Source organism: Staurois parvus, unplaced genomic scaffold (assembly GCF_062004578.1).
Source record: "Staurois parvus isolate SC_StPar_1 unplaced genomic scaffold, SC_StPar_1.0 ptg001054l, whole genome shotgun sequence".
Taxonomy (NCBI): domain Eukaryota; kingdom Metazoa; phylum Chordata; class Amphibia; order Anura; family Ranidae; genus Staurois; species Staurois parvus.
The window spans coordinates 248,212-260,973 of NW_028318850.1; the positions used below are offsets into that span (position 1 = coordinate 248,212).

The 12,762-nt window shown below is 42.9% G+C and overlaps 1 long non-coding RNA gene across 1 annotated transcript; it reads right to left on the reverse strand.

Moving 5' to 3' along the window:
• Positions 1-3,445: 3,445 nt before the first annotated feature.
• On the reverse strand, positions 3,446-4,411 carry LOC149440756 (uncharacterized). Its single transcript, XR_016307506.1, has 2 exons — positions 4,305-4,411; positions 3,446-4,208 (listed from the first exon to the last, which is right to left on the reverse strand). It is a non-coding gene; the product is annotated as an uncharacterized LOC149440756 (long non-coding RNA).
• Between the last annotated feature and the right edge of the window lie 8,351 nt (positions 4,412-12,762).

The window sequence follows — 12,762 nt, forward strand, 5'->3', positions numbered from 1 at the left end:
GAGCAGATATAGTGAATGCAGGGTCCTGGGAGACCGGATATAGTGAATGCAGGATCCGGGGAGATTAGATATAGTGAATGCAGGGCCCGGGGAGACCAGATATAGTGAATGCAGGGTCTGGGGAGAGCAGATATAGTGAATGCAGGATCCGGGGAGATTAGATATAGTGAATGCAGGGTCTGGGGAGAGCAGATATAGTGAATGCAGGGTCTGGGGAGAGCAGATATAGTGAATGCAGGGCCCGGGGAGAGCGGATATAGTGAATGCAGGGTCCGGGGAGATTAGATATAGTGAATGCAGGGCCCGGGGAGAGCGGATATAGTGAATGCAGGGTCCGGGAGATTGGATATAGTGAATGCAGGGTCCGGGGAGAGCGGATATAGTGAATGCAGAGTCCGGGGAGAGCGGATATAGTGAATGCAGGGTCCGAGGAAAGCAGATATAGTGAATGCGGGGTCCGGGGAGACCAGATATAGTGAATGCGGGGTCCGGGGAGAGGGGATATAGTGAATGCGGGGTCCGGGGAGAGCGGATATAGTGAATGCGGGGTCCGGGGAGAGCGGATATAGTGAATGCAGGATCCGGGGAGAGCGGATATAGTGAATGCAGGGTCCGGGGAGAGGGGATAAGTACATTAACGAGGAACTTTACTCTGCAAATTGAATTGGGGGTTATGGCTCAACCCCCTTTGCTATTACAATGGACAGTGGGTTTTTTGAGGGGGCTGGATTTTTTTTCTTCCAGGTAGCCCCTCCCCCACCACCATTGCTGTGGCCTAGAACAGAATGAGGTGTTATGCTCCAGCAGCCCCCTGGGATAACATTTTCATGTATCCCAGGAGGCCATTCACAGAGCGGAATTGGGTCATGTGTCATCGGGGCCAGGCTGCCTGAACTGGGAAGAGGCAGCCGGCTGAAAACAAAAACTAAAAGCTAAAAACAGACCACGTCATCTGTCATTTTTTATTTGGCTTGGGGTTCAGCTTTAATGTAATCTGCTGACCCTTTATAAATAAAGCCTGGTGCTCATGGTTTCTTCTCTCTGTAGTCCCAAGGTATATGTCAGAGTCATATAAATATTAATTATAGATAAATATATTAAGCTTCTTACATAACATATAGCCCGCCCCATAGCTGACCCCTGTAATTGGGTACATGTGTATGTTAGTCATTGCACCACCTCTAATGATGATCCCAATTACAGAGATGGGCCTTCAAAATGAAAAGTAATTCTCAGACTGAGCCGATATCATTTTCCAATTGTTGGTCGGAATTTGAGATGATTGGTTGTCATAGACACAAATATTAAGCCAATCTGTGTGTATAAATTGCTCTGTAATGCTGGGAATCAATTACCCGTTGGATGAGATTATTCTTTCACTGCATCAGAGGGGTCTGGTGGAGGTCCATGTGAAATATATGCTGTGTAGACGTTTGGAATGGTGCAGCATTCTTTAAAAGTTTTGTTTGAAAGGATTCGGCATACAATGTAGCAATTTGGAACAGTCCATGATCTTTTCCAAGAGCAATTGCATTCTGAATTCTGCTGAATAAAACATTTGGAGTTACCACTACTGTATAAGAGTACCTGTCCGACCACTGACTGGGGGACTGAAGTAATGAAAAAGCCTGCTGGTGGCGGGGCCCTTAAATTTACGTTGGCGCGCTCAACCTTAAAGTAGAACTATAGACAAAACTTTGTTTCAAATTTTGGATAGAATGAGGGTTATAACCCCTGTTGTTTTTTTGTCATCTGTGTCTCATTTTGGAGATTTCCCTTCACTTCCTGTCCCATAGCCAAGAGGAAATGAGAGGAAATCCCTACAAATTAAGGGGATTCTTGAGAATCCCCAGGTCAGCAGATCTAGTGTCCTCTGTTGAAGATTTCCCCTTTATTACGTTTGTGGGGGCAACCCAAAATTTGGGATTTTGTTTTACTTTCACTTTCAGTGATAATGGTAAACAGGACAAATAGAGAGGGTAAATCTCCCTAATGGGGGGCACAGACAGCAATAAAAACTGACAGGGGTTCTAATCCATCTCCATTCTATCCAAAACTAAAAAAAAAGGAAAAGTAGTTATACTTTAAAGTGGTTGTTAACCTTGCTAAAAACACCTTTGCGTGCCCACTGGTTACATGAAGGCTAATTGCACAGTGAGTTTAGTTTAACCTCCTTAGCGGTTTTCCCGAGTGTAGCTCGGGGTAAAATTTCAATACCAAGAGCGGTAACCCCAAGCTACACTCGGGCTTACCATGCGGCGTTCCTCAGGGGGTCCCTGCAGCACTTACCTTGCTTCGCTCCCGTGATGTGTCCCCTGCAGCATCCCCGGCCATCTCCTCCGGCCGATGCCGGCATCCGGCTTCCGTGTTCCAGTCCCTGTGACGTCGGGACGTACGGGTGCCGGAACCGGCGGGAAATTTGAAATTTTTAAAAAATTTCATTTTTGCTGTCATTGCTGTTTCAATGCATTTCACATATATTTTGTCCCGAGTGCTTTGTCCTGTGCCCTGCCTGCATTTTGAATGTTCTTTCTGCCTGGAAACTTAGAAAAGTCCATGGCGTCCAAAAAGCATCCCTTTACGTCAAAAGCGGTTTTAGAACAGCGATAGTAAATCTGAACCACTTGCAGAATTGAGTGATGATGATTTGTGGGGGAAATTCGTCATCAGACACTGAAAACGATTTTGCGACTTTGCTCAGCGATGTGCGAATTTGCCTCTGTATTTCAAATTTCAGTGTTTTTGGTTTGATTATATTATTGAATTAAATTTATTATTATTATATTATTATTTTTTATGATTATTTATTAAATTATAATTTATGATTTCGTGTTTCAAGTTTTATCATATCCGGAATGTTTACTAGACTCTTGTTCGGACAGATTTCAGTGAGTTATTCCTAAAAATTAAAGCCTACAATAAAAAACTACATATTTCCATGCAAAAAAATGGTACCGCTTTCAGCACAAAAAATCGGAAAGAATCATACCGCTGAGGAGGTTAAGAAAAACTTGCCTCTACTGTGTTGTGCAGCTTCAAACTGCAGGTCACATGATTGCTGTCAACTCCTCAGCACCGCATGGACCTGCTGGTGGGCATGTCCAGTATCTGGCTAGTATGTCAGAACCGGGAGCGATGTCGCCACCGAGCTTCTGTTTTATCATGGCAATGGAACACAAATCAGACTCAGGCAGCAAACGTTACCCCCCCCCCCCCTTTCCTCATCCAAGCACAGGGATTGGCGGGGCTTCGCACTGACCACGGATAGAGGAGCGCTGTATCTTTACCGTGTTGACAAAAGACGTAAACTGACCTTAGAAGCTTGGATCAGCTGCTTGGCTACTGTGGTCAGTTTACTTGTAGGAGGAGCAGCACAGGCAGGATCAACCAGGTAGGATTAACCAGGTATAGTAGAGCATCGTCAGCAGGAAATGCAGTGCAAACATGAGAATTCACATTTATTTAATTTAAAAGAGACAGTGCAATTTTTTTATTTTTGACATTTTAAAGGGAGGGCATTTTTTTTCCAAAGCTAAGGAAAGAGCAATGCGATACGCATAACTCTGCTGATGAGAACAACGCTTCAGCGGACAGTAAAAAAAAAAAAAAAGTGGCCAATAGGCCTTTCAACACACCAATGAAGTGTAGATGCCCTTCTGCTGACAGCCTGTCCCTGGATGGATGCAGATGGTGTAGGTTGCACTCTCCATGGTAACTTGGCATTGCTGGTACATCTCTGGGGGGGTCAGGCAAAAGGCAGCCCATAGTGCCCTGGGACTCCAGGCTGTGGCTATGGCCAGTGAGCATCCGACTCCCTTTCTGCTCCCTTCCTCAGGCCTGTCAATCACCTGCAGGAAAATCTCATGGGTGTGGTCACAATGTCCAGGCTGTGCAGATGGTGATGTCCTTCTGAAGAGAAAAACTGATGAAGCCATTGTCAGGAGGATTACTGTGATCTCTGTGAGCAGTAATAAATACCTGGAAGTGTTACACTAACACATTACTGAGCACGCATGTACTTAACATGAAATAATATATCTGATGATGGATCCACTTTAAAGAGTCCATCAGTGGGATCCATTGACCATCGTTTGATGTAGTGTCCAGTCCAGGATCGTCTTTCATTATGAGTTCTTTCATCCGTCTTGCCTCGTTTGCTGTCATGTTTTTAGCCACTGAGAAATTGGGCGGCAGTAACATTTAGCAATCTGCAGGGCGGGGTAAATAATAAAAATAAATCCGTTGTTCGTGTCAGGAGATATTTTTAGTTGTTGACAATAAATTGAGAAGTTTAAAAATAATACCTGGCTTCCACTTCTCAGGCTGTCGCAATAATCGGTTTCAGGGGCTGAATGGAGCAATGTTCCAAGACATCCTTTCGTCTGGAGAGTCTTCCTAGAAAGACAAGGACTGTCCAACAGGAGAAGGGGATTCTGGGTAAATGACTATCTTGCATGTATTAGTGAGGTCACATTCACAAGGACGTTAGGAATGGTAATTTCCCTTTTCCTGTTGTATAGGTAATATGGAGTAAAAGGTATAACCAGAGAGGGATGTTAACCTATAGGGATAGTGGGGCTCTTAGGACTAAATAGATAGAGTCTGTGGTATGCAGGTCTTTAAGAAGAGTGTATGGACTGTAGACTTGAAAACTCTTTTTTGGCTCCAATTGACTTCACACAGGACCTCGAGGAGACTGAAGAGATCTCTGTAATAGCACATAAACACAGCAGAGTGCACAGACTAAGGGTAGTGGATATCATCTTATAAAAATAGATAATTGGCAAATCACATGAAGGGTGAAAAATGCTTTTCATCAATCATAAGTGGTCATTTTGGCTGGTCATGGCACCAGGATTCGGTTATGTTAGGCACACATAATTTGGGAGATGTATCCCCTGTAGTATCTGGGAAAGGCACCAGGGGCGCCAATCTAAGTGCAGCATAATAAATACACAAGACGCAAGATAATTGGCAACTCACTCAGAAATTATTAAACAATAATGTAGTGACTATGAATAGTGGTCACTGGTTCATAGGTGGCTGTAGCATTTCCAGCTGGCTTGATAAAGAGGCGGAGCCTTAGAACACATAGCCACATTCCCTTAGTGACGTCACTTGCTTCACAATCTGCAGCATGCTGCTTCCAGTGCCTGGGTCCTTCTGGCTGCTTGGATACCCCATATAGCCCAGACAGCGGCGGTGTTTCATAGGATTTTTGATCACTACATCCATCCATGGACCAGTGACCACCATTCATAGGTACTGCATGCTTGTTTCATTTTGAGCGAGTTGCCAGTTATCATGTGTCCTGTATATTTCCGATTATGCTGCACTTAGATTGGCGCCCTTGGTGCCTTCCTAGATACTACAGGTGGCACATCTACCAGACTTTGTGTGCCTTATGTGACAGCATCCTGGTGACATGTCCAGCCGAGATTGCCACTCATGATTGATAAGCATTTTTAGCCTTTTGTTATGCGAGTTGCCAGTTGTCTATTCTAATAAACTTACTCTAACCTCCTACACATAGTCTGTGCATTCTGCTGTTTCCCGTTGCCTACATGCTTGTAGGAAAGAACGGCTATCAATGTTTCTTCTAAAATCCCCGGTGGTTAAAACTTTATGTCCCTTTTCCCATTGCATACATGCTTGTAGCACAGAGAGGCTATCAAGGTTTCTTCTAAAATCCCCAGTGGTTAAGACCATCCGCATGGCCCTAGCACAGGTAAAATTCACAAGGAAAACATTCCTTTTTTTTTCTTGCAAGTAGTCAATGGATGTATGCCACCATAAATAGGGACCAGGAAAGGAAAATTAAGGTAAATTTTGATACAATTTTCCAATTTCCATTTTTTTCATATCCAGCAAAATTCCCTTTAATGAATGGTAAGAACATCTTGATCACCTTCATAGCTGACTGCACACATTTTTTTTCTTGTTTGTTTTCCATTCTGCAAAATATCCCTTCCAAATTCCTATTATTGTCTACTGTTTTCTGATAAAGAATTTAGTAAACAAATTGTTCATTTGTGGAAGTATGTTCTGAATTTTGTCTCTGGGTCACCATGGGATGACTTTGTAATGGGGGAGAAAAATGTTGGCGAGGTGGTGGGCCAGCTGTGAGGGATGGACACCACGTAGTCACAAAATCCTTCATTCCAAATGCAATCCAGTTTAGCTGAAATTCTGCTCAGTAGCACATGACCAAGCTGGTTTTGCCCGGTTTGGGCCGGCAATGGACGTCTCAAGCTCGTTCCTCGTGTTATTCTGAGGACCGCAGGGAGAGAATGTTTGTCGGTAACTCCCATCCCTAATTTAGATCCGATAACAACCAATATGTGTTTGTGCCAGATGATTTGGAAGAAGAATTTGAATTTCTTAAAAGGAAATTCTATGAATTCCAGAAATATGACCTATTCTAAAGCTGGGCTTTGTTTTTCAGATTATCATAAACTTTAATTGATCTGAGTTTAGAGCTTGTTGATGAATCAGGAGTTTTTAAAATGACACAGTAGGCCAAAGAAGAAACACATTCAGCAAAAAAAAGAGCAGCTCATAAAATAACTAATATACATAAATCATCTTTGATTATAATCAAATAAATCAAAATCCCCTTTTTATGCAAGCCCCCTAAAAATGAATTTTCTTCAGTGATACATCACCCTAAAAGCATTGATAAAGTATAGGAATCCAAGCACAATAAATTAATGGGAGAACATAAATAAATTAAAAGCTATCCTGATGATGAATACACATGATAAAAATAAATAAATCGAATAAAATGGGATATTATGGGTAGGTCATAACTGACATACAAAGTTTAAAGTGTATCTTTAGACAATATTATTTATTTCATTTTGGATAGAGAAGGGAATTATTATACCCTTGTAAGATTTGTATTGTCATCTGACCTTGCTGGGGAAATTTTCGCTGTCACCATTAGTTATTCATATAAACTGAGAGAAGTACTGTCAAGTTAATGCAAGAGCATATCAGAGGCTGAGTGCCATGGAAGGCTCATGAGAGCATACTGAATGAACAGGGACACACTTGAGGACATAGGGGCTCACAAACTGCATTATAAGTCACTAGATGACACAGGACATACTAGGGCGCACTCGGAGACATGGGGGAGCACTGGGAACACTTGGAGTCACTAGAGGATATGGGGTGCGCTGGAACATACTTGGAGACATGAGGACTCATATCAGTGTAATTGGAGTCACTTGATGATACGAGGCACACATGGAGACACATAGGCGTATTTGGAGACACTAGATGACATGAGGCACACTTGGAGACACTAGATGACATGGTGCACACTTGGAGACATATATGCGTATTTGGAGACACTAGATGACATGAGGCACACTTGGAGACACTAGATGACAAGCTGCACAGTTGGAGACACATAGGTGTATTTGGAGACACTAGATGACACGAGGCACACTTAGAGACACATAGGCACACTTGAAGATACTAGATGACTTGAAGCACACCAGGAGACACATAGGCCTACTTGGAGATACCAGACAATATGGGGTTCTCTTGAAAACATGGGGGGCATGCAGAGCCGATTTGGAATCACTGGATGAAACAGGGCGTACTTGCAGACACTAGATTACATGGGGTGCACTTGGAGTCACTAGATAACATACAGCACACTCGGAGACACCAGTGCATACTTGGAGTCACTAAATGACATGGGACACACCTGCAAACCAATCTGCACACATGGAGTCACTAGATGGCATGGGGGCACATTTGAAGATGCAAAGATGGGTTACTAGATGACACAAGGCACACTTGGAGACACATAATAGATGAAATGGGGCACACCTGGAATGCCTTGATGACAAGGGGGCATTCTTGGAGATACATGTGCACACATGGAGTCACTGGATGACAGAGGGCACATTTGAAAACATATTTCTACATTTAAAGATACTAGATGACATGCAGCACACCTGGAAACAAATGCCCACATTTGGAATCACTAGATGACAATGGGCACACTTGGAAACACTAGACGAAATGGGGTGCACTTGAAGAAAAAAAAAAAAACAGGGACTAGGAGTCACTAGATAACACAGGGACTAAGGGCACACTTGGAAGTCACCTGGAGCACTAGGGCACACTTCGAGACACAGAGTACCAGAGGCTGGAGGCAAACATTCAGTACAAAGTGGTAAAGGTAAGTACTGCGCAACGAGACTCCTCTGAAGCCTAGCAATGCCTTGATCAAACATTGAGCAATGGGTCGCTTCGCAATTTGAGATGGTGCCATGCAGAAGCTCTGTCTCCTGATTGGTGAAACCCAGAAATGCCAGTGGTTGTGCACTGGAAGGAAGACCCAGCACTGGAGCCCTGGAGAGATGAGTGTTACAGTCCCCCTCTGTTTGTTCTGTTGACCATTGTCCCTGGGACAGAAAGTGTTGGAGTTGCGTACAGGCGTAAAGGCTATTGGATTGATCCCTGCTAAATAGCTCAAATCATGTGCCTGTATGGACTATATGGAGGTTCTCCCAAAATGTATTACTGTCAATGTTATTGGTACTTTTCCATAGAAGCCAGTTCTATTTTAAAATTATTTCTTGCAAGCGGTTTCTGACAACCATAATATGAAATATTGTGTTTTTCTACCTTCATATACTCATGGAAGAATTGGTGGAATATTATCTCTCCCCTCTACTCTCCTACCATCTTAACAAGCCTGATATTTTCACAAGTTTTGCCATTAATTTAGCTTCATAAAAGTCCTTTTCCCCCCCAAACTGAGCAGTGAATATAAATCACTTTCCTCCCTCCATTCTTTCCCCTTCTGTGCTGAGGTCAATGTCATTGTAAGATTGGTTTGTTTGAAAACATGGCCGATGAGGAATTTGGAATTATTAATGGTCCCGTTCTGGCCATATATTATCCCGATATCAAACTGGACTATGGAGCAATGTTGATAAAGAGTTCCTGGAGTGCGGTCTGTGCAACATTTGGTGTCTGTATCGTTAATTTGTTAAGTAGCTTATCTTAATGTACTCAGCTGTTATCAGTCAGGGGAGACAGAGAGTCTGCTGGGACAACCAGGAGTCCAATTAAATTGGGCCGCAGCTCCCGTTTCACTCAGCAAGTTCTGAGTCTATTTTCCATCCACTGGCTAATTTAGAGACTTCGGCCTGGAAATGGACAACTCCACAGATAAACCCGACTGCCATAGATCTTGGTAGGTGGTGGGTGCTGGATTCTGTCTATGTTATAATTTCTGTGGGCAATCAATTATGTCTATGTGGACATTGTGTTCTATATAAAAAAATTGGAATTTTAGAAGAAGATACTGTTACAAAACACAAATCAAAACGGGTGCCTCTAATCTGTAGAGGGCACAGCTCCCAACCATCCCTCTTTGGAGAGACTGTTTCTTATTCAAAACAAAATCCCTCTGCCCCTTTTTTTTTTTTTAAAAACCTAACCTAAAGGCCTCTATACAAAATGTGCTATTGAAGCTCATCTCCAGGTGAAGGGAGGGAAAATAAAATAAAAACATGAATCTATTCAAAGTAATATGCAATATCCTATTCAAAATTATTTCCCTTAGATAGCCGCATCCATAAGGGAATGAATTTTGAGCAGGTCTGAGAAGCAAAATATTACTTACCATAAACCTCATCTCCAGGCAAAGAATTGGAGGCCAAGTCTTACCGTAAACCATATCTCCTGGCAAAGCCTGGGAGGCCAAGTCTTACTATAAATCTCATCTCCTGACAAAGCCTGGGAAGCTAAATCTTACCATAAACCTCATCTCCAAGCAATGCCTAGGAGGCCAAGTCTTACCATAAACCTAATCTCCTGGCAATACCTGGGAGGCTAAGTTTTACCATAACCCTTATCTGCTGGAAAAGCATCGGAGGCCAGGTCTTACCGTAAACCTAATCTCCTGGCAAAGCCTGGGAGGCCAAGTCTTACCATAAACTTCATATCTAAGCAAAGCCTGGGAGGCAAGGTCTTACCATACATCTCATCTCCAGGCAAAGCCTGGGAAGCCAAGTCTTACCATAAAGCTAATCTCCTGGCAAAGCCTGGGAAGCCAGGTCTTACCATAAACCTCATATCCAAGCATAGCCTGGTAGGCCAAGTCTTACCATAAACCTCATCTCCTGGCAAAGTCTGGGAAGCCAGGTCTTACCATAAAGCTCATCTCCAGGCAAAGCCTGGGAAGCCAAGTATCATAAAGCTCATCTCCTGGCAAAGCCTGGAGGGCCAAGTCTTACCATAAAGCTCATCTCCTGGCAAAGCCTGGGACGCCAAGTCTTACCATAAACCTCATATCCAAGCAAAGCCTGTGAGGCCGGGTCTTACCATAAACCTCATATCCAAGCAAAGCCTGGTAGGCCAAGTCTTACCATAAACCTCATCTCCTGGCAAAGCCTGGGAAGCCAGGTCTTACCATAAAGCGCATCTCCAGGAAAAGCCTGTGAAGCCAAGTCTTACCATAAACCTCATATCCAAGCAAAGCCTGACGAGTCAAGTCTTACTATAAACCTCATCCCCAGGCAAAGCCTGGGGGGCCAAGTCTTACTATAAATATTATCTCCAGGCAAACCCTGGGGTGGGCAAGTCTTACCATAAACCTCATCTCCACGCAAAGTCTGGGAGGCAAAGACCCTTCAAGAAGGGCTCCTTGAATATTTATGTCCTTCCCCAGCCCACATCACTAGCAATAAATCTCCTAGTGACTGGCCAGAGAATTCATAACTCATTACAAGGTATCCTCTTGCTCTCTTCACCTGAGAACACTCCCAAGGAGCAAACAAAAGTAAAAATGCTCTAGGCTTAGGAGAAACCCAATAAATGCAAAAAAACAATAGCAATTACAGCTCAGGCTGGCCTTCTAAATTTAGACTAATGGCATTCAAACCTTTGCAGGCTACACTATTTGTCCATCCATCTAACTAGCTAGCTAAAAATATTCATTGACTGAATATACAGAATAGTTTATTTTTTACATCAATCTAAATGCTTTTCTATAGGCTGTGGTATATTAAGGTGACCACTAATATCCAGTACTGGTGTGAATTATTCTTACCAGAAAATCTTATGACTTGACCCGGGTGATGCCCATTTCACCCCTCAGTAAAGTGTCTCTGCAATGCAATCCACAAACATCCCAAATGTTAATTTACAGAATGAAAACCAGATGCAGATTTATAGCTAATAATAAAAGAATAGATTGGAATTCTCAATTCATAGCAATTACGACACCGCGGGTCAAAGACCGGGAGATAAATTTCCACAGAATAATATGATCCCTCACAAAAGATTTTATATACTGGCGGACATTCTCCAACAAAGGTATTGTCATCTGTGTTCTATATGGGCAGATCCCATCCGTACCTACAGAAGTATCGGGATCTGGTGCTTTACAGAGAACATATCCTTTTCTATACAATAAAAATGTTCATACTGATGACTTTCGAAAATTGGCTATGATTGTTCACCCCCTAATATTGGATTTGAGCTGGGTGTAGACCATATAGAGAGAGGTTAGTTTTACCCCACTGACTATGTGTTGTCGCAATAGTAATCCTGCTCAAAAAAAAGAAAAGAGCAAACAGGTGGTGCAAACGCCTAGTGCATTATCCAAGGTTTATTTAAAAGTGGAAAGGACGAAAACATACAAACATAGCATGTGTGGAAAGCTTAGTATGAAGGTTAGAGACAGTCGAACACCCTGCCATTGTTATGGCCATCTCTACCTTCATACTAAGCTTTCTACACATGCTATGTTTGTGAGTATGCTTTCGTTCTTTTCACTTTTAAATAAACCTTGGATAATGCACTAGGCGTTTTGGGAACAGAGATGCGCCAATTAACTTACGATCATAAATTATGATTGCAACTTAAAGCGAAACTTCACTCTTTCAATCAACACTGCCCATTTGTATTCCTTATGCTGCTAGCATTAGTCAATAGATAGGAAAGTATATTATATTAACTTGTTTCAAACTTTTTTTTTTTTTTACATTTCTTCAGTTACTTCCTGGTTTCTGGCCTAGGCCAAAATGATGTCATACATTCCAGGAGTCTTCAGGAGGGTTTTCTCAGTTAAGAACACCCTCCTGTTTGCATGCCTGCGCTTAAGGCAGATGAATTCCAGGAGGTCAATGCTACATAAATCATTTGCCCTTACTCAAGATGGCCATGGCCAGAATTGCTGGGGGGCGGGGTTCAAAGCATAGCAAAGCAATACAAAGCAATGTGCTGACACAGTAAAGCACACACAGCACAGAGTTAACCCTTTGATAGCCCCAGATGTTAACCCCTTCCTGCCCAGTGCCATTAGTACAGCGACAGTGCTTTTTATTAGCACTGATCACTGCATTAGTATCATTGGGATGTCAGTGACAGTTAGCCAGTCCCCCCCTAGTGTCAGAATGTCCACCGCAGTTCCGCTATAAGTCATAAGTACTAAAAAAACCAAAAAAATTCCAGTGTATATATACACCGCCATTTGTAGATGCTATATCTGTGACAGAATGCAGCATCTGACCCCTGCCCTTCTCACCAACTTGTGACCGAAGGACCAGACGATCTTGCACCACGCTGTCACTTGCGTAACAATGCAAGTCTCAGCTGCGCCCTGCACAAAGATTTTCCAGCTCACGGGACTACAATCTATGTACCAGCAGCCTGAGAGCGATTGTTACTGGGTCAGGTTAATTACGCAATTAACCCTTCACACTGCCACCACCACCTTTTTACAGAGAA